Raw genomic sequence first — 6,535 nt, 5'->3', positions numbered from 1 at the left:
CTGTAGAACATATGAAAGTATAAAATCAATGTCCTACCCTAAATTCCAATATCCTGAATTTTATAAACTACCTCCAAACAAAAAACTGCCCTACTTGTTAAGTTAGTGTTCCACATTAGCTGCAAAAAATGTTACCTCCTGCCACACCATGTGTTATTGTTGTAACAACACAGTTGTTATTGTTATTGTAGGCATAGAGAGAAATAGAAAGATATCATTCTGAACACACAAACACTGACTACACATAAAATACTGACACTCAACAACGACCTAGACCCTCCACTGTCAAAGACAACACACACTCCCATACTTCATGAATGTCATGCCTATAAAGCAACTTTGAATTAGAATTAGAATTTGAGAGGGGGCGGGGGGGGGGGGGGGCGAGTGAAGAGAACAGCAAAAAGTGGATGCGTCACACAGGAAGAGCTGGGGTTCTACCATTAACAAATTAGGACATTCAGAACTTCAGAATAAAAATGAAATTCATGAATATAAGAATATACAGTATGATTGAATATTATATCATATTAATGCAAATATATTAAATATAATATAATATATAAAAATAAATGGAAGCATTTTCAGTCATTGAATTTAATATTCAATTCGTCAGACGGAATTTTTATTTCAGTGCATTCTCCCAGGTGTACTGACCTGACAGGCAATATGTGACAGCAGCTGGTGAAAGCGGGAAGGAACAAGTCGGCAACCAATCAAAAACCGAACATTTGGTCGGTAGCCGACTAGTTCCTGCTTTCACCAGCTGCTGTCACACATTTCAGATCAGCGCTGGATTAGGATCTGGCAATCCTGAGATCCTAAGATGATTACATATCTAAGTCACTTAAGGTCATTATGTGAAATCTGCTTACCCTTGTATCACAACATGCACTGAGAGAGCATGAGAGAGTATGAGAGAGCATGAGAGAGCATCAGAGAGTATGAGAGAGTATGAGAGAGCATGAGAGAGTATGAGAGAGCATCAGAGAGCATGAGAGAGCATGAGAGAGCATGGCGTTTAAACTAGCATCTTTCAATATACATCATGAGAACGCTTTAGTCGTAATCCAGTGAGATGTTCATCTTCCTATCCGGGAAAAAAAAGTAGGATGGACAAGAAATTGATGAAAAAATACTACTTCCTTGTTTGGCCCAACAACCATCTGGTGTATTTCCTGAGATCCTTGAATACCTAATTTCTTCTCTCACAGACATCATCTTCATTAGACATCATAACCCCTTTTAGAGGTGTCCTTTCCATCAATCATCTTCTGAAATGTTTTTCCACGGAAGATCACTGAAACAAAAACAACAACATGTATTGTGTAATCATGCCAGCATTTTGCAGTCAACCAGACAGACAGACAGACAGACAGACAGACAGACAGACAGACAGGCAGGCAGGCAGGCAGGCAGGCAGACAGACAGTGATAAAGGGACACAGAGAAGGAGAGATAGGACTGGTTTTAGAGGTACCAGGTTCCAACCACATACAATCTCCTTATTATAGTACACTTATTTCCACAATGAACACCATCAGACCAAGGGGTTGTACGTGTGTGTGTGTGTGTGTGCGTGTGTGCGTGTGTGTGTGTGTGTGTGTGTGATCTGATGTGGTGTGGTTAACAACAAGAATGAGAGAAAGAAAGAAGGAAAGAAAGAAGGAAAGAAAGAAAGAAAGAGAAAGAGGGGGTGAGAGAGAGAGAGAGAGAGGGAGAGAAGAGAGATGAGTGTGGGGTTACAGAGAGAGCATAGAAGGAGACGTGAGTTCCATTAGCTTCCCATGTCTTCTCTAAACCTGAACAGCAGCTGTATCAGATTGCACTCCACTCAAACAAAGGGCTTTGGTCATTTGAGTACACTGCTATTGTACAAAGCACATTTCCCAAGGCAAATGTTGACAGGGAAAATGTATATCAAATGCAATCTTTTGTTCATTCTAGCGCAAGTCAGTCCTTCCTTCCACAAACTAGATTTAGACTGTGACTCTTACTCTGTGATTTTTACATTGCTTTCATACAAAAATGCATTCAATGACCACGTTCTCCAAAATTCATAACACTTCTCTCATTCAAACGGCCCCACCTGCAAAACACTATGTAAGTGTTTACAGTTTTGATTACTATAAATATTTTTATATAATGAAATATTCATTCTTGTGAAAATCATTCAAACTATGTAATGCTCCCTGTTGTTAGTGTTTTGTAGGTCAGAATGTTATGAATGACTGTGTATGCTTTCTGAGTGAACATTGTTGCCAGTGTATGGTTGAACAAGCTTCTTTTGAGACATGAATGAAGTGATTGGCCAACATGCATGTTAGTAATGCAGACTGTATGAAGAGTTGTGACTCCGAGACTTCAGTATTGAACATTGCGACTTAACGACCGTAAAAAACTGTAATATATCACAATAATTAGACTGTTCATACGCAGTTGAGTGAGGCAAAAGTCTTCCCTATCTGTGGCCCAAGAGATTTTGAACCCAGGTGGTCTAAATCCAAACTGTAATAGCCTGCCAGAGAGAGAGAGAGAGAGAGAGAAATAAAGCAAGAGAGAGAGAGAGAGATTGAGAGAAAAAGAGAGTGAGTGAGAGAGACAGAGGTGAGACATAGAGAGGGAATGTGATTGACAGGAGGGAGACAGTCAGCGCCCTAGGGTTGATATAGATGAGGTGAACACATAGCAGATGTGTGTTAACCCCTCCTCCCTTCCATTGCTGCATTACAGATTACACACCTTTCACCCTTCACTCAGGCTATCTATATGTTCATGTCAACCGTGGACCCCAGGCCCTGTGTGTGGTTGTGTGTGTGTGTGTGTGTGTGTGTGTGTGTGTGTGTGTGTGTGTGTGTGTGTGCAAATGTGGACGTGAGATAGAGAGTCACAGAGACATATTTTAAAGAAGACAAGTGCCACTCATGAATGTAAGCTGTTTGTGCTATAAACTTTATGCAGTTGAAAAACAACTGACAATACATAGACCTACAGTCTATAAATATTTGTCTGTGTCATGTAACCTCTATCTGTATTTGTAGTGTACTGTATGTATTGTATGTATATGTTTACGTGTTTATTGTAAGTTAACTGTCTGACCGATTGCAACACCTACAATTTTCACTCACAAAATATTATTCTATCTATAAAACCTAAACTATCAACATTCTACTGTAATCCTAGATGACTCCATGACCTGTAACAAACAGCCATTTGACCACCTCTGGTATGATCCATCAAGGAGGACTTTCATAATCAACGGTACAACATAATTGGAAAACAACAATCGTCTACAGTGGAGCACGTACACAGGGGCTGTTACAGAAGTGTTTCCTGTGTATGTGAGTTTCCTGTGTGTGTGTGTGTGTGTGTGTGTGTGTGTGTGTGTGTGTGTGTGTGTGTGCGTGCGTGTGTGTATGTGTGTGTTGTTCTCATTCCTATCCTACACATTTCCACCAAACCTCTTTGGTATTCAGGCAAGTTTGCAGCGCTGGGAAAATGCTGATAACTCCTTGACACAAGGTCATACATTATCTTCTATTAAAATGCCAAGTGTCATAGCGCAAACCAGTACACACACAGGGGCTGTTACAGAAGTGTTTCCTGTGTATGTGAGTTTCCTGTGTGTGTGTGTGTGTGTGTGTGTGTGTGTGTGTGTGTGTGTGGCAATTGGTGGGTACCCCTGGAGGGTGATTTGTTTGAAACTCCTAGCTCAAGACAAGAGTTAATAGTTACTGTATATGTTTACTTGATGGGGTGTCGAGAAGTCACGAAATGTCCAACAAACTTCAGGTGGTTCCCAGCCCGGAGCCAACACAAGGTGGGACCCATGTCTCTCCAGTACATACACACTCAGGAATGTAGGAAATACATGGCGCCCAGTTTTTGTTTTCTTTCTACAGTGTGTCCTTCCCCCCTCTCTGCAGGTCCAAAAGAAAATATTTGCGTCTCGAAAGAGCCATAAGGTCAGGGAATAATTCCTCTCAGCGAGGTTGATGACGAAACCTGTTTATAAATCATTATCGTTGTCATATTAATTAACCAAACATGCACGTGTTATTGTTGTTGTCGCAGCTGGGGATTCATGAGATATTCTATTCATTCCAGACCTCCAAAGAGTTCCAGAGGTTGTTTCTGTCATGAATACACTCACTGATTCCTTTGTGGGAGGGGGGTTTCTTCCTTCAGTGGAATTCAGCTCTAGCCTTTAGCTAAATGAAAAATAAAGCACAAACAGACAGTGCGTGTCTATGACGCTGACGTGTCTTCCTCAGCACGGCTCCTTCAAATCAATAATGTTCAGAACACAACAGCATGCAATGAACAGAAACAAGGTTTCAGAAACAAGGGTTCCCTTGGAATTAAAATGCCTCTACATCTGTGTGATGATTGTAGTGATGTGTATCCACTGGGTAAGACACTCCATAGCAGTTTGAAATAAGAAGAAATTCAAATATATTGTAGGATTTACATGGTTTTATTTGATTTCCTTATGTCCTGTTCTGCTTTTTTATTTACTTTTTGTTGTTGAAAATCAATAGATAAAAAAAGAAAACACATTAACAACAACCAGGCAAACTATATGAGCGGCATATACCACAGATTGCCTCTGAAAATAGGGAAGTATCCATCGAAACAGAATCATTATGCAAACACAACTGTAAACTGCTTCTCATGATAAAGAGACTGTCATATCCCCAAAACAGTGCTAGAGGCCAAGACACACCATGGCATCCATCTTGTTTAAATAACTCTGCTCGTAATGATCCTACATATAGCGATTGCACACACTGTGCACACACTGTGCACACACACACACACACACACACACACACACACACACACACACACACACACACACACATCCTCCTATTTAACACAGTGCAGTAATGCCAAGGGGAAGGCAGGAGTCATAATCATGAGATTGAATAACAACCAGTGTGACAGGCAGGATCCTGCTGCTTCACTGGAAATAAATGACATGTAAATAGGCACTCTCTGAATAATGCAATACAGAGACTGCTCTCTCTCTCACTGTCTCTCTCTCTCTCTCTCTCTCTCTCTCTCTCTCTCTCTCTCTCTCTCTCTCTCTCTCTCTCTCTCTCTCTCTCTCTCCCTCTCTCTCTCTCTCTCTCTCTCTCTCTCACACACACACACACACACACACACACACACACACACACACACACATACTGATTACACACACCTGTTTAGTTCAAGTCCAGCTGTGATAATTGGGATGTGAGCACATGAGATCAAGACCCAGGTCTATGTGATCTAGAAATGTTTCTGTGGCACTAGCAAAGGGGGAAAATGGTAATACAGTATGACTAATAAACAGGTATGACTGAAGCCTGCATGTGTAAGCCCACCGAGCTCAAGCCTACTGTATATGCACTTTGAAAAGTACCACAGATTTAAGGCAAGATTACCCTACTCATCATCACCTCAGACACCAGACTGAGTGACCAATACCAACTACTGCCACCCGTGCACTCAAATCATTCATATCATAATCATCATAAATCATAACTCCTGCACTGAATGTATTGGTATGTATCTGTGTTGTATGTATCTCTGCTGGGTTTGTTGTATCGTTCCCTGTGGTTGGGATAGTGTGGCCCAAGTTTGCCTATGTATACCAAACTAATTCCTAATGGATAATAAAGTATTCTATAAACCTCTGCTCCAGGGGCAGGTGATATTTGACAATAGAGGAGAGCAATATTACTCTATGAATCAGCAAAATCTTTGGACCAACAACCAGACATATCATAATATTGAACCAGACAGATATTTGCTGCCTATCAAAAAAGTAATTACACTCAAATTGTTCGTTTTTTTAGCCCAATTTCACAGTTATATAATATAGTTTTGATTCCACAACGTCAACATAAACCATAGGAAATGTAAGAGTCTAGGATATGAATGTGAGAGTCTAGCATATTATGGCCTGCCGAAGAACTCACAATGTCTGCAGTTTGTCTGCAGTTTTTTAGGGAGTCTTACCATATTGCCCAAAGAGAGTACCTCCAGAAGACTACACTGTCAGCTGTAACACAAAAGGAAATCTTTATCTCCACATTTAGTGGTTGAAACGTGTTTTTCTCATAATCTTAGATCTGATTAGCCAAAACATGTTCGACAGCAGTCGCCCGTGGGAATAAGAGAACTATGCGGAGTCTGACAAGTTGTGTGTCTCAGCGACGCGCGCAGCTCCGTGCTGCCTGCCAGCGGTAGAAAGGCGAAAAGCAGCGCTCCGCGCACATTCAATGGATTTGATCTTCTGTTTCACAGATATGTTATTATTCTTTTATGAAATATGTTTAGTTGTTCTCAATTATAATAAGCAAGAAAACACTGCAGACACTGATTGGCTACGGTGTGCAATAATTAAATTACAAAGCTATTCCTAAAGTAGCCTACATGCCTTTATAACAATACATTACTGTTTCCAATGCCGTTACATCAGCGTTAGCCTACTTCAAGACCTATTGTAAAGTGTCGACCTATACCATTCGGTTTATGTTGGTACT

This window comes from Nansenia antarctica, assembly GCF_963989245.1.
Source record: "Nansenia antarctica genome assembly, chromosome: 1".
NCBI classification, from domain to species: Eukaryota; Metazoa; Chordata; class Actinopteri; order Argentiniformes; family Microstomatidae; genus Nansenia; species Nansenia antarctica.
Note: the sequence above shows the minus strand (reverse complement) of the source record.